This window comes from Notamacropus eugenii, chromosome 1 (assembly GCF_028372415.1).
Source record: "Notamacropus eugenii isolate mMacEug1 chromosome 1, mMacEug1.pri_v2, whole genome shotgun sequence".
Taxonomy (NCBI): Eukaryota; Metazoa; Chordata; class Mammalia; order Diprotodontia; family Macropodidae; genus Notamacropus; species Notamacropus eugenii.
This window is the reverse complement of record NC_092872.1, coordinates 248,745,727-248,771,718: the sequence shown is the minus strand read 5'-3', so window position 1 is coordinate 248,771,718 and position 25,992 is coordinate 248,745,727. Positions and strand designations below refer to the sequence as shown.

The window sequence follows — 25,992 nt, the reverse complement described above, 5'->3', positions numbered from 1 at the left end:
AACAAAAGTCTTGGGGAAGAGGGGTGCGTAACAAGGCTAATTTCTCCCTGAGAACTTTAAAAACTTTTTTGCTTTTTATAAAAATGCAGTCTGTGGGCTGCCTTCTGATACGTTTTAGGAGAGCAGAAGATCCAGGTGATTAAAACAGGCTCCAATTCAAATCTATTTTCCACCTTATAAAGCCATCAAGAATCTCAGCTTCCTAATGAAAAGACGTCTGTGATTACTTTGCCTGGGGAAGTATCTCCCACTTAGGATATTTCATCAGTCACATGTATTCTTAGGATGCTTCCTAGGTACATTCTGTCCCCTGCTATTTGATAGACTAAGGAATGAATTACCTAAATGTTTTCTCCAGAACCATAAGACTTTTTAACCTTCACCTTAACATTAGAAAAGAACATTTCCTTGATGGGCAGATAGACTTCAGGAAAACCTGGAAAGACATATATGAACTGATGCTGAGTGAAATGAGCAGAACCAGGAGAACATTATACACAGGAACAGCCACAGTGTGAGAGAACTGTTTCTGATAGACTTTGCCCTTCACAGCAATGCAAGGACCTAAAACATTTCCAAAGGACTCATGATGCAAAATGCCATCCATATCCAGAGAAAGAACTATGGAATCGGAATCCAGAATAAAGCAGACTATTTTCTTTTTGTTATGTTCCGTTGTGTTTTGTTTTTCTCATGGTTTCTCCTATTTGTTATAATTCTTTTATGCAACATGACTGGTATGTAAATGTATTTAATGGGAATGTATGTAAAGAGATCATATAAGATTGCATGCCATCTTGGGGAGAGAGTGGGGAAGGAGGGGGTGAAAATTTAAAACTTACGGAAGTGAATGTTGAAAACTGAAAACAAATCAATTAATAAATTTGGGAAAAAAAGGACATTTCTTTTAAAGAAATACCTATGAAGCCAATATTCTGGGCTATGTTTCTCTTAATAACAGACATGGTGTCCCAAAAGTCTTAGTGCAATTGCATTAAGCTATTAATGTATAAAAATGGAGAACCACTGTACACAGGTCGTGGACTGTACAACACTTCCCCATAAAAAGCTATACATTGCTTTCAATTTCATCATTTATTGTTCTTGCTAATGGAGAAGAAGTTTCTTTTTTCACTTCTTATCAGTGTTGCGGAAGCCAGTCTGTAGACATCGAAATGAAAGAAAGAAGGATTTCTGGTTGATAGTTACATATCCAGATATTCCTGTTTGCAGATGATAACATACACATTTTGTTGAACCTAAAGAGCTCTAAAACCTCTCATTAGTATGCAAGAAAAGTGGCTGAGCTGTTCATATGTTTTCATCCATTGACATTACTACTGGGCATAGACACTCCCTCCCTCCCCCCGCCCCAGGAGGTCCAACAAAGACGTCTGATGTATACCAAAAGGGACAGCCAAGGGGAGCTATAGTGCACAGAGTACCCACCCTGGAGTCAGGAAGACTCATTTTTCTGAGTTCAAATCTGACCTCAGATACTTACCTGGGCAAGTGAACCTGGGCAAGTCACTTCACTGTGTTTGCCTCAGTTTCCTCATCTGTAAAATGAGCTGGAAAAGGAATGGCAAATCACTTCAGTATCTTTGCCAGGAAAATCCCAAATGGGTGAACATGACTGAAAAATGACTAAATGATATAACCAAAAGGTTCTCTCTCTCTCTCTCTCTCTCTCTCTCTCTTTTTCTCTCTGCAGTAAAGAATTGAAAACAAAATAGAAGCCTTCAATTTGGAATTACTGAAAAAAAATGTGGCATATGAATGTCATTGAATATATTATTATTATTATGTAATAAGAAGGCAATTAGGTCATACAGTGGAAAGAATCAGGAAGACCTGAGTTCAAATATGACAGATTCTCTCAACAGACTCTTTTATTAGCTGTGTGACCCTGGACAAGTCATTTCACTTCTGTTTGCCTCAGTTTCTTTAACTGTAAAATGGGGATAATAATGACACTGCTCAAAGTTGTGGGGATCAAATAATATTTACAAAAGTGTTTGTCATGTATTAGATGCTATATTAATACCTACTATTATTTAAAAATGAAAAATATGAGAAATTCAAGGAAATATGAATTTTTTGAATGAACTGAAATAAGCAGAACCAAAAAGAGTACTATACACAAGGATTATAGCATTGTAAATGAAAAAGTTGCTAAAGAGGAAGCCAGTAATGGTTCCAGAGAAAAGAATGAAACAGCTCTCTCCTGAGAGTGGGAAGGTGGGGTATTCCCTGTAAACTCCATTGTCTCCCTGTTAACCCCAGGATCAAATATTAAATGTTTTGTTTGGCATTTAAAACCCTTCATAACTTTGCCCCTTTTCTATCTTTCTATTTCCTTTTCTCCCTTTCATGTACTCTATAGTTCAGCGACACTGGACTTCATGCTGTGCCACCCACGTGATGGTTTGTCTTCTGACTGCATTTTCATTGGTTGTCCCCCAGGCCTGGAATGTTTTCCCGCCTCACCTCTGCTCCCTGACTTACTTCAAGGTTTAGTTTCAATCTCACCCTTGGCAGGAGTCATTTCTTGATCTTCTCTGCTGCTGGTGCCTGTTGTCTGAGATGACCTTCCATCCACCCTGCACATTTTTGTTGGGACATGGATGGCTGTTGTCTCCTCCATTAGAAGGTGTACTCCTTGAGGGCCCAGACTAGTTTTTTTTTGCCTTTCTTTGTACTTAGCCCAATGTCTGGCCCATAGTCAATAATAACGATGAGCGTTCATGTAGTGCTTTAAAGTTTGCAAAGGTTTTACAAATATCTTATCTGGAGGGAAAGGGATAAATATTTATATTGCACCTACTATGTACTAAGCACTTTTGCAAATATTATCTCGTTTGATCCTCACAATAACCCAGGGAGGTAGGTGCTATAATTACCCCCATTTTATGAATGAGCAAACTGAGGCAGATAGAGGTTAGTGACTTGGTCAGGATCACAGCTAGTAAGTGCCTGAGGCTGGATTTGAACTCAGATGTTTCTGACTCCAGGATCCACCCAGCTGTTTCTAGTGAGTACTTGATAAACGCTTGTTGAATGACTACTTAAATTTTGTTAAATGTGGTCATTGTATTAATGGTTTTGTTAAATCAGTTTCCTTTTTGTTTTTTTTTTTTAACATGAAAAGGCAATAAATAGTTGGACAGCATGAGTGGCACCCTGATATTTCCAAGAAATAAATAGAATATGAGGAAGTCATCCCAGCTGATCAGATAGCTTCTCTAGACAACAGCTGTGACCAGAATGTATTCCACATTCCACTTGTGGATGACCCTTTCATCTTGGTTAGTCTATAGCATCTAGGAATTCAGCAGTTAGCTAAGGAAGTATTTCATGATCTTGGAGCAAAAACCAGTGTGTACCATCTCCTGCCCTCTCCAGTGGAGCCCATGAGGCTGGTGAAAGTAAGTGTTTGCTGGTAGTAGGCTGGCATTTAGTTCTGAAAGTTGAAAGGATATCCAAAGGTGGGAGTGGTTATCATTGTCAGAGGATTTAAACCTTATCGTTAGCCACTGATAGCCTCCCTTGAATACATGACACACAGTTCAACTAAACTCAACATTCATTAAACCCCTACTATGTGTCAAACACATGCAGCTAGGCATGGCAGCTAGGTAGTGCAGTGGATAAAGTGCCAGACCTGAAGTCAAGAAGACGCATCTTCCTGAATTCATATCTGGCCTCAGACACTAGCTGTGTGACCCTGGGCAAGTCACTTACCCTTGTTTGCCTCAGTTTCCTCATCTCCAAAATGAGATGGAGAAGGAAATGGCAAACCATTCCAGTATCTTTGTCAAGAAGATTCCAAATGTTGGACATGACTAAAAACAACTGAACAACATATTCCAGACACCAATAGGCACAGGGTAAAGACAAGATAGCTTTGCCCTCTAGAATCTTACCTTACATTGGGGAACAAAATATGTAGACAGATGAGTTAATTACAATGTAAGCTGGGGAGAGAGTAAGCTGGGGAGGTAGGTCCCCAAATCTGTTTTACAAGACTCAGAGAAATTACTCTATTTCAGAATAAGAATTTGGATCTTGCAGAAACTTTGTTTCTAGTGTTATGAAAGGTGAAAAAAGAGACAAATTCTGACTCCGTGCTAATTCCCCTTTCTCTAATGAGCTCAAAATGTCCTTTACAGACACTTGATGATTTTAATGCAATGGATTGGAGCCAAGTATCAAGATTTTTTTCTCAACAAAATTTTTTTCCCCAATTACATGTAAGAACAATTTTTAACATTCATTTTTAAAAATTTTGAGTTCAAAATTCTCTCCATCCCTTCCCTCCTTGTCTCCCTGAGATAGGAAGCAATTTGATATAGGTTATACATGCACAAGCATGCAAACCATACTTCTATATTAGTCATCTTGTGAAAGAAGCAGGTGTCAAAATTGAGACAACTGGCATAAAGCCACCATTGCGCTGAGTCCAACATTATTTATAATCTGACCACACTTTTCCCATGGAACCTTGTTTCCCATACTCCTAAATAAACTCTGCTGTAGCCAGACGGTCTCTTCAGTTTCTGATATTGGCTTTTCTTATTTCCATCTGCTTCACTGTTCTTTGAGAAACTTCATTCTTCAGGACCAGCTCAGATCGCATCTTTTGCAACTCTTCTAACCCACACACATCCCCTTCTTTCCTGAATTGTTTTCATTGGACACATTTTTAGCTCTTACATGGAATTAGAAAACAATTGCTAATTTAGTCTTCCAGGCTAGACTATCAATCTTTTTCTTCTGGACAGGGTTATATCTTATGCTTCTCTGTGTCCAGGGCACATAAAAAAGTGAGGCAATATGGTTTAGTAAACAGAACATTTGCTAGAATTTAGGAGTCCTATCACACTTTGCTGTGTGAACTTGGGTAACTTATTAAGCCTCTCTTTCTTCCACAAAATGAATTTATTTCTAACGATAGTATTGTAGCCATTGTGTATATTTTCCTCTTGGTTTTATGCTTTAAACTCAGCTCGTCCTCCCATGATCCTCCAGATTCTTCATATTCCCTGTTTCTTATGGCGCACTCCATGTACTTCGCATGTACTTCATTCAGTTATTATCCAAAAAAGGGTATATATCTCATTTTCAGCTTTCGGCTCCCACAGAGATGATGAGTATGACCATTTTGCTACATATGAGACCTTTCTTTTGGTCAAAGCTCTCTCTGGGGTATCTACACTGGATTACATGTGTGGACTATTGAGTCAGCAATAGTATCTTAAGTGTATGCCATGTGCAAGGCACAGGGATATATGCTGATGGATACAGAATGATAGATATACTTTCTGAGGTGGTTGTTTTACCCAATTTTGTTAAAATCTTCCTTTGTTACAAGGGAGGATTCAATGGAGGTATATTTGGAACCTATTCCAACATAGAAAAAGGCTTAAATTAAATATGTTAGGAAAATGTGAAATGAAATGAGGGAACTGGAAAGTATACTGGTTCTTGAGAAAGAGGGCTTGGGTTCAAATCTCATCTGTGATTTTTAATTACTCGGGTGATCTTAACCAAGTCACTTAATGCCTGAATGGCCTCTGCACTTCTTGAAAGAATTTCTTCATTGGGAGATCCTATATCAATGAGGTCAAAGGCTCTGTTGTGAAAAATAAAAAAACTTAAAAAAAATGAATGCATATTGAATTAAACTGAATTAAAAGTAGACAAGTAAGTAAACTTTTAAATCAATGTTTTCTGAATCAGTTATCTTGTGTAATTATATTCAGATGTTAACATATTGTGGATAGACTTCCTCTGGCTTTTAAGATTAAAAAAATGGGGGGAAATACCAATTCCAAACCATTTGTTTACTTGTGTCAATCAGATGATTGGTTTATGGTTGCAGGTCACATGATTTTCTAAACAAAGTGTATTTTATGTTCTAGTGCCAAAATTTACAAATTACCATTCAGAAAAGACAAGGATCTTTTATCAGTCACCTAATCTATATCCTAAGTACCTTCTCCTTCAAGCGCATGTTCCTTTTCTCTTCTGAAACCAGAAGTTGTTTGGTTGTTCATCTATTTATTTTTTTATTTTTACCAAGATTCTTCTTGTTCCACTGAAAATCTTTATGTGTTGGTGTGGCAGTGACCCTGGGCTTTGAAAGACTGTGTTAGCAAAGTACAAAATCTGGCAGGTCCTACTAACTGGGAAAAATTCAAATTCAAGGGGTTGACAGCCAGGCTCACATTCAGAGAGGTAAATAAACAGAAGGGTGGCCACCAGTGATGAATTGCTTTGTTTTTGCTTTCCTGTCCAGGGCAAGTCATGAAGACTGTCCGTTAGGGTGGAGAGGTCTCCCAGTCTGTATGCATGGTGTCTCTGGAGACTCCTCAAAGATAAAAATCATGGTTCCTTAAAACTGTTGAAGCCAGGGTGGAAAACAGAGGAAAAACACAGTTTACACCAACATAGTTTTAGTATTATCATAGCATTGAGACACCTTATGAGAAATTTCAATCCAAGATTATCATACCTTATTTGCACATCTCAATATGGGAATTTCTTTTGGAGTACCCAGAAAGAAAACTTGACTTAGAGGCATGATTCAAAGCTAAGTTCCTCGACACTTGCTGTTTGCGTATCGTGGCAAGTCATTAAATGTCTTTGAAACCCCTCACTTTTCCTTCACTGTAAGATGGAGATGATAACTATACTAGGTTATTGGAAGACAACTATGTGCTTTATAACCTTTAGACTACTCAGTAGATGGGAGTGATTGCTCCAGAAAACCCCAATTTCTTCACTGTTACAGTCCTTTATCTTGTTTTTCAGTGCTGGCAGCACCTGTGAAGTATTGTTATTAACTGCACTGGTTCTGCTTGAATTAATTCAATATGAAGAATTCAGAGAGGCATTGATATGACTTCCAATCTAAGTAAATAGATAGAGAAGAAAGGACACATAACCAGGAAAACAGAATTCAAAAAGGTTATAATAATGTAAGTAGAAAAAACAAAAAACAATTGAAATTTAAGACTGTAATTACAAGGTCTAAACTTGGCTCCAGGAAAGAGTTGAGAAAATATACCCTGCTTCCTTCTTTTCATTGGTGTGTGTGGGGGGATGGGGAATGGGTGTTTAAGATTGTATATGCTATGAGAGAAACTTCATATTGGTTAGTTTTGCTAAACTGCTTCCCCTCTCTCCCTTTTTAAAAAATTCTTTGTTACAAGGAATAGCTTAGAAACAGAAGGGAGTGATATGTTTAGAAAGGAAGATGATGATGTAAAAACAAATGTTATTAATATAATTTTAAAAAAGAATTAGTTCAAGATTTATTCTTTCAATATTATATTTGTTGAATTAACTAACTTAAATGCCCCTCGAGGTGACAGGATAGGTTGGCAGAGTAGGGAAGGCTCAAAACTGGCAACTGGTTCCATAGTTAGCTTACCTGGATTGTGCCCATTGCTCAGAGTGGAGTTCACCAGCAGGGGCTTGTGGAGAATAAAAGCAGCCTCATGCACTTTCCAATGAGATAGAAACTGTACATTCCCACTGTCTAGTGTTTTATCCACAGGGAGGAAAATCCTCCAGCAAAAATTACATAGTACTTGAAAATTTTCTTTGTTCTTTGGAGAAGACTCAAGGAACACAGTTGGGATTTCCTGAGACTAGTCATAGAAACTTTCCTGAGCAGGGTAAGCTGCCTTGAAATGTGTTACAGGAGGTTTATTTTTCCTTTGTTGAATCTTTTTGTATATTAATTCTATTCTATTTTCATTAAGTACCTACTGTATGTCAAGCACTGTCAGTTAATCAACAAGCATTTATTAAATACTTGTTATGTGCTATGCATTGTATTTAGCTCATACTTAGGATATAAAGAAAGGTAAAAACCAAACAAAAACAACAACAAATCCCAACCCCCAAACCAACAAACCAAACCCCAGTCTCACATCTCGGGGAGCTCATGCTCAAATGGGAGAAACAACATGCAAATAACTATGCATATTCATGCACAAAATAAATGGAATGTAATCGGGGCGGGGGGGAGGGGAAGACAGGAAAAATCTTCCTGAAGAAGATGGGATTTGAATTGAGTCTTGAAAGAAGTCAAGGAAGGAGGAAGGGAAGCCAAGATGGGAGAGTACAGGTAGGAATGCAGCTGAACACTTCCAAAATTCTCCTTCGAACAATTTAAAAATAACTCCTCAAATCCAATTTTGGAGTGGCAGAGCCAACAAGGCAGAGTGAGCTATTTCTCCAGCCTAAGACGGTTTAGGAGGCTGGCAGGAGAGGTCTGTGCCACCAGGGTGACCAGGTAACGAGCAGCAGACCTTGCAGGTGTTATGACAATGGTGGCCGCAGCAGCAACTTTGGGAGCTCTCAGCCCAGGGACAGTAAGAGGGTCAGTCAACTGGTCAGAAAGAGATTACAGAGGGTACCCTGCTGGCACTGGGTGCAACTGGCATTGATTAGCTACTGTATTGCCCATAAGCAGTTCTGGGTTGCAATTCCAGGGCAGAGGAGTACTTTTGGTTACGAGAGAGCCGGGGACCTGGTCACAATTCCAAGGCCAGACAGGGTGCTAGAGCTTACAGCTTCAGGGGAGCAGAGACCCTTCCTGGGTAAAGACCAGATGGAAGACCAGAGAGCAATGAACACACTTCTCCCTGGATAATACCACACTGGAAGCACCAAAAACTTGCAGATCCCCAGAATTAGCTCTGCAAACAGCAACATGGAAAAGCCTGACGTTTGGAACAGTGCCTCCCCAACCCCAAGTGAGCAGAACCCAAATTTAACATATGTGTTCAAAGTCAAGAAAGGGCTGGAAAAATGAACAAACAGCAACAAAGGAACTTTACTGAAAGAGCTGCTACAGTGGTAAAGAAGACAAAGATCTAAATTCAGAAGAGGGCAACAAAGCCTCAAAGCAAAGTGCTAATTGGCTTCAAGCCCAACAAAAATTCCTAGAAGGGTAAAAGAAAGATGAGTGGTAGAGGAAATATTGGAAAAAAAAAGAGTGATACAAAAAAATTATAAAAAGAGAATTAACAGTTTGGTAAAAGAGTTACCAAAGTTCACTAAAGAAAATAATTCCTTAAAAATTAAAATTGGGCAGTTGGAAACTAAGGACTTCATGAGACTTCTAGAAATAATAAAACAACATCAAAAGAATGGAATAATAGGAGAAAATGTGAAATATCTTGTTGCAAAAACATCTTAGAAAATAGATCAAGAAGTAGTTTCCTCTCCCACTACTTAATAGTATTTTGTTTTTTCCAATTACATGTAAAGATAGTTTTCAGCATTCACTTTTATAAGATTTTGAGTTTCATTTTTTTTCTCCCTCCCTCCCCTTTTCCCTCCCCAAAATGGCAAGAAATCTGATGGAGGCTATACATGTACAATCATACTAAACACATATCCACAGTAGTCATATTGTGAAAGAAGAATCAGACCAAAAGAGAAAGACTGAGAGATAATTTAAGAATTAGTGGAAAACCTGAAAACTATAATAAAAAATAGTCTAGACATTATATTTCAAGAAATTATAAAGGAAAACTGCCCCAATATCTTACATCCAGAAGGTAAAATAGAAATTAAAAGAATACAATTACCTCCTGAAAGAGACTCTAAAATGAAAACTCCCAGGAATGTTATAAATTCCAGAGTTCACAGGTCAAGGAGAAAATACTGCAAGCAGCCAGAAAGAAACAATTTAAATATCATGGAGGCACAGTTAGGATCACAGAAAACTGAGTATTTTCCATGTTAAAGAAGTGGAGGACTTAGAATGGGATATTCTGGAAAGCAAAGAAGCTAAGATTACAATAAAAAATAACTTATCCAGCAAAACAGAATATAATCCTTCAGGATGAAACAAATGGATATTTAATGAAATAGAAGGCTTTCAAGCATTCCTGATGAAAAGACTAGAGCAGAACAAAAAATCTGACATTCAAACATGAGATTCAAGAGAAGCATAAAAAAGATAAACATGAAAGAACTATCTTAAGAGATTCAATAAAGTTGAACTGCTTATATTCCTGTATGAGAAAATAATACTTTTAACTTTATTAGAGCAATTGGAAGGAATCTATATAGACAAAGGGCATGAGTATGAGTCATTTATGTTGGGATGATCTCAAAAAAAAGGAAAGAAAAAAGAAAAAATGAAGGTGTGAGAAAGAGGGATGCACTGGGTGAAGGGGGGAGAGGTAGAATGGAGAAAATTTTCTCACATAAAAGAGGTTGTGCAAGGTACACACTTTTATAGTGGAGGGAGAAATGGCAATTTAAGGCAATCCTTAAACCTCACTCTCATAATTAATTCAAAGAAGGATGAATATATAATACATATACATACATATATACACACAAATTTATATGTATGCCTATATGTATATATACACATACACTCAATTGAGTATAGAAATCTATCTTTACCAAATAGGGAAATAAGGGGGAAGGGAATAAAAGATATGGTGGAAGGAGATGATAAAAGGGATGATGAATTAAGGGATGTTCAGAAGCAAAACAGACTTTTGAGGAGAGACAGGAGAGAGAGAGAGAGAGAGAGAGAGAGAGAGAGAGAGAGAGAGAGAGAGAGAGAGAAACAGAGTTAAAATAAAGGGCTGGAGCAGAATCTATTATGCTTCAGCTTAAATAAAAAAAGGTAAAAATAACAATCATGATTTCAGACAAAGCAAAAGCAAAAATAGACCCAATTAAAAGAGATAATCAGGGAAACTTTATTTTGCTAAAAGATAACTTAGACAATGGAGTAATAGAAAATTTTTTTACCATAAATGTCTCTAATATAGGTGTCATTTCTCAAATACTTAGGGAACTGAGTCAAATTTATAAAAATAAGATCCAATTCCTAATTGATAAATAGTGAAAGGATATGAACAGAAATTTCAGAAAAAGATAAATGGTCCAAGCATATGAATGGAAATTTCAGAAAAGGAAAACAAAGCTATGTGTAGTCATATTAAAAGATTCTCTAAATCACTATTGATTAGAGAAATGCAAATTAAAACAACTCTGAGCTACCATCTCACACTTGTCAGAAATGACAAATGCTGGAGGGGGTAAGAAAAAATAGCTACACTAATAAATTTTTGGTGGAGTTGTGAACTGGTCCAAACATTCTGGAGAACTATTTAGAACTATACCCAAAGGTCGATAAAACTGTGTACAGCCTTTGACCCAACAATACCACAATTAAGTCTGTATCCAAAAGAGATCAAAGGAAAAAAGGAAAGGACCTATGTGTACAAAAATACTTATAGCAGCTCTTTTTGTACTGGCAAAGAATTGGAAATTGAAAAGATGCTTATCAGTGGAGAAAGGGCTAAACAAGTTGTGGCATATGATTGTGATGAAGTACTATTGTGCTATTGTGCTATGAAGGAGGGGTGATTTCAGAAAAAACATGGCAAGACCCAAATGAACTGATGCAAAGTGAAGTGATAAGAACCTGAAGGTAATTGTGCACAGTAACAGCAATGTTGTAATAATGATCAACTGTGAAAGACTTGGCTGCTCTGATCAATACAATGACGCATGACAATTGCAAATGACTTGTGATAAAAAAAAAATGCTATCTACCTCTGAGAGAGAACTGAAATGAACTCTGAGTGCAAATTAAAGTATAATTTTCTTCCTTTATTTTTTTTTTTTTACAATATGGCTAACATGGAAATATTTTGCATGATTTCACATGTATAATTAATTTGCTTGCCTTCACAGTGGGTGAAGGCAGGGTAGAGGGAGGGATAGAATTTGGAACTCAATTTTAAAAGAAAATAATGTTAAAAATAACAAAATAAAAAACTTAAAAAAAGAAAGAAGCCAAAGAGTAGAGGTGAGGAGGGAGAGGGGGAGGAGGGAAAGAATTCCAGGCATGAGGTGAAAATGCAAAGAAGTCAACTATCTTGTTTGGATAACAGTAACAGAGAGTAGCCTATGTGGAGACTAGGGAGAGTAAGATGTAAGAAGTCTGGCAAGGTAGAAGAGGGCCACATTATGAAAGGCTTTAAATGCCGAACAAGATTTTGCATATTTGATCCTGGAAGCAACAGGAAACTACTGAAGTTTATTGAGTAGACGGGGTATATGTGATATGGTCAGATCTGCACTTTAGGAAAATCACTTTAACAGTTGAGAGGAGAATGAATTGGAATGGGGAGATACTTGAGGCAGGGAGACCAACTAGTGTGAGGTGATTGGGGCCTGTAGAACTTTCAATTAGAGATGTATAAAAACTTATGCAATTAGAGATATATAAATATAGACATATATAAAAGCTTATGCAAAAGGAGTTTAGCAAATACTGTGCTAAGTACTGGAGATGAAGAATAAAAGGGTTCTTGTCTAATCTGCAATTTTTTTGGTCACCATATCGTGATTTCCGTGGAACAGGAAACTCTCAAGGAGGAACCTGCCTCTACCAATGCATGTGGGCACTCATCCTGCGATATATATATATATATATATATGTAATCTTAGAAGGTTTTTCAGTCCATGGAGATATATACGGTGACTTGTCCAGAGTAACACAGTATGTTTCAGATACAGAGCTTGACCCCAACTTCTTACCGATTCTGTAATGTATCGATTACACTTCTCTGTTTCCCAGGTATTTTGCAATTACTAAATAAAAATGATTTGGAGTGAACTAGAGTTGGGGTGGGGAACCTTCTGCCTCGAGGCCTTCAAGTATCACTTTTTTAGGTCTTCAAGTATCACTCTTTGATTGAATCCAAACTCAACAGACTAAGTCTGTATTCAGTCAAAGGGCCGCACTTGAGAATCTAGAGGGCCACAGGTGGCCTCGAGGCGGCAGATTGCCCATCTCTGCAGAGCAACTGAAAAATAGTAGACATTTACATGACCACAGGGCCAGTTTCCTTCTCCTTCCCCGCCCCCCGCTCCAGCGTTTTTGAGTGTAGGGTGCATAACTGCAGACGTTACCTGATCGTTCCAGGTGACGCTGGGGAACCTTAGCTGAGACATTCCTTCTCGTGGTACCCAGGACCAGAGGATGCATCCCAGCATCACCTTTTACGCCCCAGCGCCAGTCACACGGGTTCGGTCCGGTAGATGGCGTAGTTTGCTAAGAGAGGTCCCAGCGGCATGCTGCTGCAGCCACAAACCGAGGCTCGGGTCTGTGTGTAGGCTGGGAGCTCACCTGGTTGAGATCCTGGTTCCAGTAAGACCCACCCTCGCCCTTTAGCCCTAGCCCTGCCCTCAGGTGAGCTGCCCTTTGGCGTTCCCCCAGGCAGAGGTCCTTAGGATCCGCACGCAGCCCCGATTCCTCAGGAGAGAGCGCTGCATCTGCCTCGGAAGCGCCAGGATGCCTCCAGGGCAACCGACAAAGCACTGAAAAGAACTGGGGGATGGGGAAAGGATGGGGCCGGGGGGGTGGGAGGCGGGGGGGGGGGGGGGAGGGGAGAGGCAGGGGTCCGCACAAAAGCGTCGGCCGGCTGAACTCGGCCCCCGGGCGCTGCTCTGTCTCCTACATCCCTCCACTCGAGAGCTTCACACTGCGCCCAACGATATTTCGATATTCGAAATTCCACAGAGGAGCATCTCAAAGTAGAACCGGATTCAACTCCGGAAGAGGCCCGGGACTCAGCCTCTCTGTGCCCACCTTTACCGCGCTGAGATCTCTTGATCGGAGGCCTCTTGGCTCTTCAAAGCCCTCTTGTGATTTGGCGAATTTCATTTTTTGAAGGAACGAGTTGGAGGAAAGAAGAGTCAAAAGATAGAGTTGGGCTTAACGAACCTCTCACTTAATCCTGCTTTAAGAAACCTTGAAAATTAACACTAAGGAGTTAATACCTTTTACAAAACCCTCTAGGAAGAAAATTCTCTAATACATAAGGTACAAAAAATTCCCTTTAATTATTATTATTTTTAAAGGAACTTAGGCATTTGTCCTGCTACACAAAACAACGATAGAAGAAATTCCTTCCTTGAGGCTCTCCAGATCAGAGGGAAATTCTGCAGGAATGAGGCACAAGCAAGTCACTGGATGAAACTTAGAATATTTTATTGACTGCTTTGTACAAAATAGGAAATTTTATTCCAGTCCATCCAAGGCCACTGTACAAAAACTATGTACATTGTCTATCCGTAAACAGTTTCCTTAATTCTGATATGCACACGATTTTTAAAAATACATCTTTTAAATATCTGAAAGAGGCACTGCCAAGCAGATTTCTGACCTCAAATGCAACACATAGTAATCAAATAAGAAAAAGAAAATCGAAAGGCTTGATAATTACAAAAACCTGCTGCTCTGGACACTGCACTGTGGAGATGGGCAGAGATCTGAATGTACAGTCCTAAGACATCTTATTTTCACAGATTTACATAGAAATGCAAACCTAGGATGACTTCCATAGGCTGCTGCCAGGGGCCTGCCTTCCTCTATATTTATCAGGAAGAGGCCCTTAACTAACTGCCTGATTTTGATTGTGTTCACTCCAGATTACTAACCAACTTGTACCTTGGTTCTGTTTTTAGACTGCTTCAGAAGATGGGGTTAAAAAACATCTAAGGATATCTCCATAAACTCCTCTGAGTAAGTCCAGGGTAGGACTCTTCTTCTGGGAACCTAGAACCTTGGATTTAGAGCTTCCCCCCATCCCTTTCCTCACTCTCTGGAGAGAATGCCACACAGGCCCTGATAGAACTCTATTCAGTAGACTGATACCAGCCATGGTTTCACTCTCAAGCAGTTCATACACAGAACTTTTACCCATTACAGGGTTATTTCTCTCAGTCACAGATCAAGACACACAGATCAAGCCCACACCAATAGGCCCTTCTGGGACACCCAGATTTCAGGTTTAGGCCTAAGGCTTGTCTGAAGGACTCCAGGCTGGCCGAGTCTTTGGGGTTATATAAGCTGACTAGTGCCCTCTAGGACAGATAGTACATGCCATAGGTGACTGGGGTTGTAAAAAGCCCCGGCACTGGCTGCAGGGTGCCCCGGGGAAAGGTGCTTGAGGCCCCATAGAGAGTAGGTGAACCCTGCAGGTGAGCCCCCAACGGGAAGGGCAAGGCAAAAGAAGGCAGAAGGGGCTTGGCCGCTAGCTTCAGTTTCTCTAACTCGGCTTCCTGCAGTCTCTTGGCTTTTGCCCTTCGATTCTGAAACCAAATCTTGACCTGTGTCTCGGTGAGGCTCAGAGAGCTGGAGAACTCGGCTCGCTCGGCAATGGACAGGTACTGTTTCTGCCGGAATTTCCGTTCCAGGGCCAGCAGCTGTGCCGTGGTAAAGGGTGTCCGAGGCTTCCGATTGTTCTTATGTTTTCGGAGGGTGCACGGTGGGGGACTGGGGGGCCCTGTGAGAGAGAGACAAACACAAAGAAGCTATTTGGAGAGTCCAACGACTGAGGCTTCAGGTCATGAAGATACTGGGTGACGTGGTTTAACTGACAATTTGATCCTCAAGTTTCACTGTTATGACTAACTTAGCTGTACCTCACACTAGAAGAGTTGGGGGGGGGCGCAACACAATTGGGGGAAAAATTGATGTAGGGGTAACCTAGTTGGAAAGAGGGAGGAGAGGAAAGAGGGAGAGAGAGAGAGAGAGAGAGAGAGAGAGAGAGAGAGAGAGAGAGAGAGAGAGAGAGAGAGAGAGAGAGAGAGAGAGAGAGAGCGCCTTCAGCTGGGGTGCAAGAAACCACTCAAATGCAAAGGATCCTCATTCTCTTGACTGGCCTTGGATGTATGAGCATCATCACTCTCTTCATGAGAAATGGAGTTCACCAGGAGAGAGGTGTCCTGGGCTATTAGGGAACATGTTCCTTCAAGATCTCAGTAGCGAATAAATTAATTTCTTTTGCTCTGCAGACCCACCATACTCCCATCTCTGAAGGTGAGAAATTCTACTGGAAAACTAGGGTTTAGTACACCAATGACCCACCCATTTTTTTTTCTTCCTCTCCCCTCACCTCCTCTGCAAATATTCCCAGAAAATGCTAGATGGTGAATGTAGGGGTGAACAACTTCTGAAAGTCAATAGTCAATCAAATAGGCTTCAACGTAGGGGGCTGCTGTTTATAGAATAACAGATAATGGGAGTGGGAGAGAACCAGGTTGGATTCTTGTGTTTCTAGATCCTAAAGCCTGAGCCCAAACTGATAAACCTGGTAGATGATATAAATAGTTATAAGTTATCACTTCAAGTCCTACTCCTTTCGGGGGAGGAGTTGTTTTTCTCCAAAAAGGGAATTATTTAGGCGCACCACATAGAAAACTATTTTCAAGAGAAAGGACTCACTGCTCTGAGCCTGATCTCCCATTTTAAAAGCTAAGGATTTTTTTTTTTTTTGCAGGGTAGTCGCTCCACACAGCCAAACCTCAAGCCTGCCCACCTCTTCAAAGTGAATGGATATTGGCGAGTAGGCTTTTTCTCCTGGGGAAACAGTTGGGGAAGGCCAATGGTGGAAAAGCCCCTCTATAGAGGGACTTACAGAATTGGCAAAACTGGAAGGACTTTTAGGGACCATCTGGCTTAACCTCTTCATGTTACAAACGAAAAAAACTGAGGTCCAGGAGGGGAAGTGTCGAGAACCGAGGTACTTTGACTCCCAGTTTCCCCTTGGCCTTTTTGGGACCCCCAATGGGGTGACCCATGATGCGTATGTAAGAGCGGTCAAAACAGGAACTACGGGCTGTTCGGCCTCCCCACCTGCCTCCTTGGAGCTGAGGTCGGCCCGAGGGACGCGGGGCACCAGGCGGCTCCCCCAGGCAAGCCCCTGCGCCCCTTGCCTCGCAGGCCTAGAGAGAGGCTGGCAGGAGAAGCGGAAACCCAGAGGCTGTGGCCCAGGTCTGGATGTCGCAGCGGACTTACGAGGAGGAGAGGAGTAGGTGGCGGAGGGGAACCAGGCGCCGGGCTCCGCGTCCCCCCGGGGGCTCTCCCCAGCAGCTGCAGCGGCCGCCTCCACGCGGGGCTCCGCAGCAGCCCCAGCTGCCGCCTCCTGTCCAGCGTCGGGCGCGTAGCGGCCGCCCCGGGGCTGGCCCGGGCTGTGGCCGTGGCCGTGGCCGTGGCCAGGGCCGGCGCGCACCTCGGGGGCCCGGGCCCCCCGGGCGGGTCTGCGCTCCAGCACCAGCAGGGACTCCACGCTGAAGGGCAGCGGGCCCGGGCCCGGACGCTGCCCAGCGCCCCGCGGTGACGGCGAGAGCGAAAGCAAGGGCTCGGTCCCCGGGCCCGCTTCCTCCGTCCCGGGGCCGCCGCTTCGGCTGCTTTCGGCCGCTGCGCCGGGTCCCCTCTGGCCACCAGGATTCATGGTCAGGGACGAGGGGGCCATACACCCCGCAGCCAGGGCCGGGGCCTCAGCCCGCGCGCATGGGGCTCCTGTCACGCTCCGGGCTCCAGAGGGCTCACGGAGGGGTGGGTCTGGGGCGGGGGCGGGGGCAGGGGGGAGGGGAAAGGGGGGAGGGGAGAGAAGGGCTCTCTCTGTAGCGGGCTCGCGGGGCTCCAGCGGCTGCGGGCGGCCCCCCGCCCTCGAGTCTCTTATAAAAAGGCGGCGTGAGCCCTTTCATGCCGCCGCCCTCCAATCGGGGCCCCCCCTGCAGCCAGTGACGCGAGGGATCCGACTGCTATTGGCTGCGGCCGCCGCTCCGGGCTGAAGGAGTTTCGGGCCGGGTGGAAGCGGACAGTAGGGAGGGGCGGGGGCATGGGTGGGGGCTCGGGATCTTTCGGGGGACGCCGAGCGGCGGAGCGAACCCTACGCAATTAAGCAGTAGAGCCGCCGCTGCTGCGGATGCTCCCCGGGTCCTGGGACCCTTATTAAAACCATACAGGGGAGGGGCGGGCTTCGGGCTCGGGGGCTGGGGCCCCTCCACTCTAGAATATTAAGCCTGCAGTATTCAAACAAATTAGCAGCCTTTGGGGCTTTGATCTTCCTCTGCTCTCACTTTTGTTTCTCCCAATAGGACTCAAGAAGGCTAAGGGATCCTTGGTCCGACAGCCTCAGCAGCCTTAGCTGATGAGGAAACGCGAGCTTCGGGCCCCACTGATTGCACCCGGGACTTTTACTTTATTTTAATTCTTTACCAACCATCATGCATCTTAAGGCTGAGGGTGATTTTTCGTCTTCGTTTTTTTTCCTTGAACCTTTGCCGCGCCTCGAAGTCTCCTATTTTCCTTATCAAAAGTAATTGCTAATTTATTACCAAGGGCCCCAGTCTCTCCGCTGCGGAGCTCGTCTCGGTCCTTTCAGGTTGCTGCGGCCCCAATTGAAAAGCACCAGGCAATCCTTCACCATAAGTCAAAGCATTTAATAAGGCAGACAAGTTATGTTTTGGAAGGCGCCAGCCTCGGCAGGATCAAAAAGGAAGCTACCTCGGGGAGAATAGGCAACAGTTAACTCTGCTTAATTGTCCTCCCAAAGTTTAATGTCTAGTGCAAGCTGAAAGGAGTACGATTCTCACAGCCTGCTTTCTTTTATTGGCACTTAACTATGTACACGCCGGAATCTTTGAAAGCAGTTGCTTGGCACTGCTGAGATCAGGGAAGCGTTCGCCAAGGAACAGCGTTAAATAGATCTCAGCGAAGGCTTAGGTTGCAAGAATTCCTCTTTTTCTTTTAAAGTGATTTTTTTTCTTTCGCACTTTTAAAAGGGTTTTTTTTTTGGCTGTTGCTTTCTTCGCTTCGATCTTATTTTCATCTTTTCTCTTTGAACCTTCCTTATCTGAAATCGTCTTTGTTTCTCTTTTTCGCTAGTTCTCTCTCCCTCTTTCTGAGGTCAAATCTTACCTTCTTTTTAAAACTACCTCTCTAGTCTGTGGTGCTGTGCTTTCAAAACGTGTCTCCCCAGTGGTGCCAACAGTTCCAAAGACCTGGCGGTAAACTTGTCCACCGGCTTGGACAAACACCAGGCCTCCCCCTCCCCAGCTTCTGCCTTTAAAAAAAAAAAGGTTGGCTTTGCCCTAAGGAAAATAAATGTTGGTCATTCGCAACAGCGTCACTTCACCCGGCACCTAACTTTTAGTTCTTAGCCCCAGGATGGTGATGATGAACTAGTCCCGATTACGGAATACAGTAATGAGACATTCCCCCAAAGCCATAAGTGAAATTCAGTCACTTCTCATATTGACTGGGGAGAGTCCCAGGGCGACTAAATAGACAAATTCCTCTAGGTTCCGAGTTCCAAACACTATGTGATTTGTTGGAAATCAGTTTCAACTTTAGGGAGACTGCCGCCTAACCCAGACTCTGTAAACTTCAGGAAGCTGAGAGAAAACCCTGTCTCCTCCCAAAGGATTAACATCTTTACAGACAGAGAGGGAAACTTCAAAGTCTTTGGCTGGGGCCATCGTCCTCAAAAGTTCAGTTGTCATTGGACTAGTCTGAGTCAGCGAACTCGTTTTCGGTATTTTTAGGGACAGTCGGAAAATCCAGGGAAGTCGTAAAAATCCCTATATGCTTGCCCGCCCAGGCCCCTCTTTGCTGATGCCCCACTGCTTCTGACCTTAGATAGGATCCCAGAGTCTCGCTAGACCGGGAACTTAGGCCAGAACGGGGCCTGCCTCGGCTGAGTTCTGGGCGGAAGGCTCATTAGACCCGACGGCTCCCGGGCCTCATTCTTGTGCAAGTAATTCTGTCCACTCTTTTCTGGGAGCTCCCCCGCCTCCGTCCCCCCTCCTCCCCCAAGGAAATCTTCACAACCGTCAGGAAACTGAAAGTCAGGTCTTCTCGCAAAGTCTGACTTTAAAAACTGAGTTGGGAATGAATGCAATTTCCCAGAGAAGTGGAAAAATCAATTGCCCGAACAGCGAGTGATAGAAACAGACGCTGTTCGGGAAAGTTGCGGACAGTTCGGGTACTACCTGAGGACATCCGGCTTCCCTTTCCCTTCGTAGTGAATGTCTATTTGACAACCTCAGTAATCTCTCCTCCAGATGTTTCAGCGCCTCTCAGAAAGTGTTACAAACATTCCCTCCCTCATTTCCCATAGAACTAAAAATCAGAAAGGACGATCTCGTTTTATTATCTACTTATTAATAATCATGAAATTAGTCTCACATTCTGAAATAGGTTCCCAGCCGACACAGCCCTTAACTCCCCCCCCCCCCCCCCCCCATCAATACCAAGCAGATAAGATTGCAGGAAATTTCCACGTTAGAATAAATGCTGAAATGCCTACAGACGCAGGATAGTTAGGAGAAGGGGAGTCATTTGGTGTCATCGGGAGACCCTGAACAAACCCACTTCAGGTTAAATGAGATACTCGCACAGGTATACCTGTATGCTTGAAAGTCTAGAGTATGCTACCAAGTTTTCCTCAGTGGAAGCCCCAGGGTCCGACCAACAAATGAGGCCAGAAAAGTTAGGGGTTGGGGTTGAGAAGCTTGAATTCGAAGGACACAGATCTGTTAAAAAAAAAAAAAAAGCTCGAGACAATCTTGTTGATATTAAAAAAAAAAAATCTTGTCGAGGTTTTAAAAGCCAGGCAATTGCGAGCCATAGGAAGAGACGAAGAGACAGACGGACATAGAAAGCCCTCCATTCTGTTGCTTCCGCGCTGAGCGTTCCTTTCCCCACAGCCAAACGATTACAGTTGATTTTGCTAATAAAAAGCAAGGTAGTCCTATGGGTAACCATTTTATTTATTTTTGTTAATATTCCAGAACTCAGGAACAACGGTCAAAATATGTGTATATGTGCATTTTTATTTTGGATTAAATAAGTCGTCTTAATGCAATCCAGATTTCGGGTGCCGTTTGACTGCCCGGCTAAACCAAGGAAATTCAATTAAAATATTTTTTTCTTGATGCAAATTTAGAAGCCTCGCTGGAAAAATGTCCGCAGACTAGTCGCCTGGTCCCAGTTGCAGTATCTGAAGGGCACAAATCAGCCCTTTCTCCACTTTTAGACAGATTCCCTTTCTCTAATGTAATAAAGCTGTTCTAAGTCGATTGATGATAATTATGTCCTTCAGACGTTTCCTTTGAAGTTAAGGGATCCTGGGATCCCGTAGTTTTATCTCTGCAGTGCTAATCTTGAGAGTGTCCAGGAAAGAACTGTAATAAGAATGACAGGGCCGGACAAGCTGGTGAGTTTCGGGGTGACTTTCAGGCAGAAAGGAATTCTCGAATTGGGGAACGCTGGATGCGTGTGTTCAACCCGAGTCTTGCCGGGGGACATTTCCCCCAAGGTGACACTTTTCGTTAGCTCCATCCTGTAGCTCAGGGACTGACCAGTCTTCTGAGCATGTGTACGTGTAAGGACTGGGGCGGATCGGGGAGATTTCCTTTCTTATTAAAAGCTGTTGGGGAAAGGGCCGAGGCGTCCCGTTCCGCGCGCCTTTGCCAGTCACCAAACGCTGGCTAGCCTTCGGAAGGGACTGCCGCCCTCCGAGCTTCCTGAAGAGCGCCCTGGCAGGAGATTCGAAAAATCCTCAAGAGCACCCCCCTCCCAAATGTCCAAGACCATTCCTGGTTTCTGCGGGAGCTAAGGCTCCTATTCCCTGCAGACTAGCAAAACGAACGTTCGAAAAGCGGTTACCTGATGCCTGGTACCTTTACCAGGTTCCAGGTTAAAGCCCCAGGCCCTTTGGGTTTCACATCTCGGGGAGCTTTTTAGTCCCTCCCTCCTTCCTCCCCCTCACCGAACCCCGCTTTTTGTCCGCTGGTCTGTCCTGGTTTCCTAGATTTGGGCGGAGCCCTGGAATACTTGGGGATCTCCCTATGGCCTTGACCCCAGGGGCCTTGAGGACCCTGGCGCGGGACGTTACCCTTTCGAACGTTTATCTCTTTAGGTTTTGGCAACAAGTGTGTCACCCAAACTAGTTAACACGCTCGACAGGCATCTTTTAAAAACTATTTTGAGACGGAGACGCATTTACAGCGAGCATTCCAAAGAGACCACCCCGTCCCTTCCCAGCATCCCAGATCCCGGGAAGTGTAATTGACACGAACTGGTAGAGCTGGACCCACTCCGGGGGATAGCTCCTAGGGCTTGTAGGGTTCCATTTGGGGTCCCTCCTGCCCGGTTGTGCTCTCTCTTCTCTCCAAAGGCGCCTGAAGACTTTATGGTTTCTTTTTATAAAGACCCCAGGGACCACCGGCATGTTGAATCGCGTAACAAGTGTTCGAGGTTTCTTTTTTGTTATTGTTTTGTTTTGAATGAGTTGCAAAGTTACTAATTGGCCTCGAAGAGACAAAACAAATCGGAAATCGAACATTTCTTGCAACAATGGCGGGGAAAGGACAAGAGACTGGCACGGCGGGGTCAAAGAGCAGGCCCTAACCGAGAAGAGAGCGCAGTGGGCACTCGGCTTCATACAGCAAGGGGAAAGAGAAAAGGGAGGGATGTAGTGAGATTCAGAGGAAAACAGACAGCACACAGACAACTCGTCAGTCCTGCCCAGGTGAACCTAAACCAGGGCAGAGGCCGAGTCGGTATTATAGCCTGAGGCAGAGGCAGTCACCGAAAGGAAGGGGAAGAGGCAGGAGAAAAGAGAGAAAAAAGAAAAGGGAGAGAGAGAAGAGAAACAGGCTGGGGTAAGGAGAGAGCAACAGGGGCTGTGGTTTGAGAGAGAAGGTTAAGAGGCACTGGCAAGAGAGAGATTGAAGGAGAATTGTGAACGGGATGTGTGAAGGGGAGGAAGAGACAAGGGGTGGGAGAAGAGGGGGTAAGAAAAGGAAGGAAGAAAGAAGACGGAAGGAGAAGGGAAAAGTGAGACAGATATAAACCAGGGGGAACAAAAATTAGTGCAGACAAGGCAAAACAGCTGATCCAAGGAAAGAGTTAAGAAGTCCAAGGTATATAAAGGAGGGGAAATTGGGAGAAGATGACTAGAGAAAGAGCTTGAGAAAAAGATGAGGTGACATGTTAATATTATAATCTAGCATCTTTGGGATGATCCTGTAACCTTTGGGATTATTTTTCTCTTTCCTCTTTTGAGGCTGTATTTACTGCTTTACAAGCAACTAACTTTTCTTTCCACCAAAGAGAAAATTGAACTTATTTCAAGGTAAATACTTAACATCTGATAATTTCTTACTATCCTGGGCCAAGGCAACTGCATCTCCAGTACTGACCTAAATACTTATCCCAAGCCTTTGACTCAATCTGTCTTGATATATGTGTGGACAAGATACTGAGATGTTGCCTGGAGTGTACTAACCCCCAGAGAGAAAGGAATCAGTTACTCAGGAGAAAGCATTCTTCTGTAAGACAGGTTGGTTGAAAAAGCTGAATTTCTGGCCTTTAGCAAGAAAGATTTTGTTGTAAATGGAATGATTCCTCATCTTCCATTCTTTTTCCTGTCTCTCTTTCGTGTCTGTGCTGTGTTTCCTCATCTCTCCACTATGACTGAAATGAATCCCTGGGGCAAACCTTTTCTTTAAGGCCAGTTCAGGTACCATATCCTTCATGACATCTTCCTGGTTGAAAGTGGTCTCTCCCTACTCAAATTTCTCACAGTTTTTATCTGCATGTCTCTTTAGTATTTTTGTTATTCCACTTGAATGACACATTGATGTATCCTTTTTTCTGATGAATTCATAGGTTATATCTAGAATTCTCAGCAAGTACATTGCCACTACTGCTCTGTAGTTTATAGACTCAGAGAAGTTTATAGACCTAGGGGCACTGACAGCACCAACTAATTATTTGGGGTCTGTATATAGCTTGTAGGTGTCACAGACTGTACTTGAAGCCAGGTCTTCTTGATGCTAAGGCCAGCTCTATCCACCACATCACACCACACCACACTCTTACCCTATGTATTTTATCTCCCTTATTATATTGAAAATTCCTTGAGATCAGGGACTGTCTTATGCCCTTTTTCCTTTCTTTGTTCTATTCTCAGCTCCTAGCTCACTCATTTAAACAAGTAGGTGCTTACTGGATGCCCTCTGAATTGAATCGGATTGAAAACCTTTTCCTATTTCTTCATCTATTCATATTTCTTCCACTTCTCTTTCCTTCTGTTCTCTCTTCATCTTTTCCTCCTTCATAACCATATATACCTCATTTTACCTTTGGCTAATAAAAATCTTATGTGGCTTGGTGTATGGTTATAAGCCAGTGGATACTATATTCTCTGAAGAGTTAACAATGAGAACAGTGCTTGGCAGATAGTAGATACTTAATAGATGTTTATTGACCGACTGCCTGAGTATCACTCAGAGGGCCAAGTGAGACTTGGGCTGGGACCTATTGTTGGCCAATCAATGGGAGCCAGAGTGATTTGGATTTAAGGCATGGTCCTTAAAAAGGAAATCTAGCCCATAAACTCCAAGATATCTTGTGAGGTTTCAGCAATCAAAATTTATATTCCTTTGGGCAGAGGACATGCAGGTAAGGGTAGGATTACCTATGTGGACAGAGGGAGAAAAGGGGGAGAAGAGAGAGAGAGAAGGAAGGAGGCAAAGATGTCAGGAGGGAAAGAAGAAAGGAAGGAAGGAGCATTGCCCAACTGGAACCGGCTGGTTGGGTCCCCAGTAGGGGCATTTGCTACAACACAAAGATTGTTTGTCCTTCATTCAAGAAAAGGACCGATGACATCAGGAAGGTGATGTCATGACTTGCAAGTGAATTGGATTTTGGATGAGACAGGGTTGTGCAAAATCAACAGCCTTGCTCTCTTCAGTGACAAGATCTAGAACAGGACAACTGGAGATTTTCACTGGATCCAAATGGGTCCAGAGGAGATTGAAGCTAGAATGAAGGACAAAAACTGCAACAACTCAGAGGGCAATGGGGAAGCACATGGTGAGTGTGAGGAGGCTTCAACACATAAGGAGCAAGATGCAGGGACAGAATAAAGGACGGAATTTTTGGAAAAGTATGATAAACCAAAGAAGAAGTTATGTAGTGAGACTGAGGGTAAACTATTGGATGGTTCATGTCCTCCTGTGAAAGGGAAAGAAAGTGAGCAAAGTTCTCAGCATGTTGGGGAACAAGTGGGAGGACATGGACAAGAGCCATGTTGGAAGAGTAGGTCTGTCTGGGTGGGCTGTGAGTTATGTCAAGGAGGAAAGAGTCACGTGGATGAGACTGAAGGTCCATTTGATCATGGTGGCAGCTAAGGGCATGGTGGAGAGATTGCTGGCCCTGGAGTCTAGAAGACCTGAGTTCAAATCCATCCTCAGACACTCACTATCTGTGTGATCTTGGGCAAATCATTTAACTTGGCTTGTCTCAGTTTCCTCAGCTATAAAATGGGGATAATAATAGCCTCTATCTCCCAGGGTTGTTGTACAGATCAAATGAGATAATCTTTGTAAAGTGGTTAGCACCAGTGCCTGGCGCATAGTAGGAGATATATAAATGTTAGCTATTATTATTATTATTTAATAAAATTAGGAATGTATATTGATGATGCCAAATTTCCAAATCCAAATTCCCTATTTCCTCATTATAACCACTTAGATGGGAAAGGGGGTCAAGTAGAACATACATGATTCCTGAATGGTCTCCAGTATGTTCTATCGATAATATAGTAAGCAGTGATTTAGAGGCAAAATTTCTTGGCCAGATTGTTGCAAATTATTTAGAATTCAGTTCCTGATTCACCGAGCCACATATATTCATCCAATCTAGGGCTTAAAGGGACCTTAACCATCATCAAATTGTATATTCATTTAAACTCCACAAATATTTGTTAAGCACCTACTGGTTCCTACGAGGAACTGTGTTAGGCACTGGATATCTGATCTAGTCTGATCTGGTTGTTGTGCTTTGTTCTTGAAGAGGACCAAAATGACATCACCATGATATAGTGAAGTTTCTATGTGTCCGACTATGACTGATCACACCAATATAAGCTTGGAATGCTCTGCCACAGGTTAGGCACAGATAGTCTGTGTGAACATTTGGGGTGGTTACTACAAATTTGCACATCCTACATTTCCTTTGTGCTGTTTCAATTGTGCTTTGCTCATAGAGCACAGCATCCTTTCTGATGTGGGCAGTCCATGCTGAGCGGTCCTGTGCCAGTGTCTTTCATGTCACACAAAGATATG

The 25,992-nt window shown here is 43.0% G+C and overlaps 1 long non-coding RNA gene and 1 pseudogene across 1 annotated transcript; both read right to left on the bottom strand.

The window, feature by feature from the left end:
* Nucleotides 1-988: 988 nt before the first annotated feature.
* On the bottom strand, nucleotides 989-13,412 carry LOC140517324 (uncharacterized). The gene is made up of 3 exons (XR_011971543.1): nucleotides 12,973-13,412; nucleotides 1,505-1,571; nucleotides 989-1,223 (listed from the first exon to the last, which is right to left on the bottom strand). It is a non-coding gene; the product is annotated as an uncharacterized lncRNA (long non-coding RNA).
* A 624-nt stretch (nucleotides 13,413-14,036) lies between these two features.
* On the bottom strand, nucleotides 14,037-17,571 carry LOC140517323 (homeobox protein MSX-1-like; annotated as a pseudogene).
* Between the last annotated feature and the right edge of the window lie 8,421 nt (nucleotides 17,572-25,992).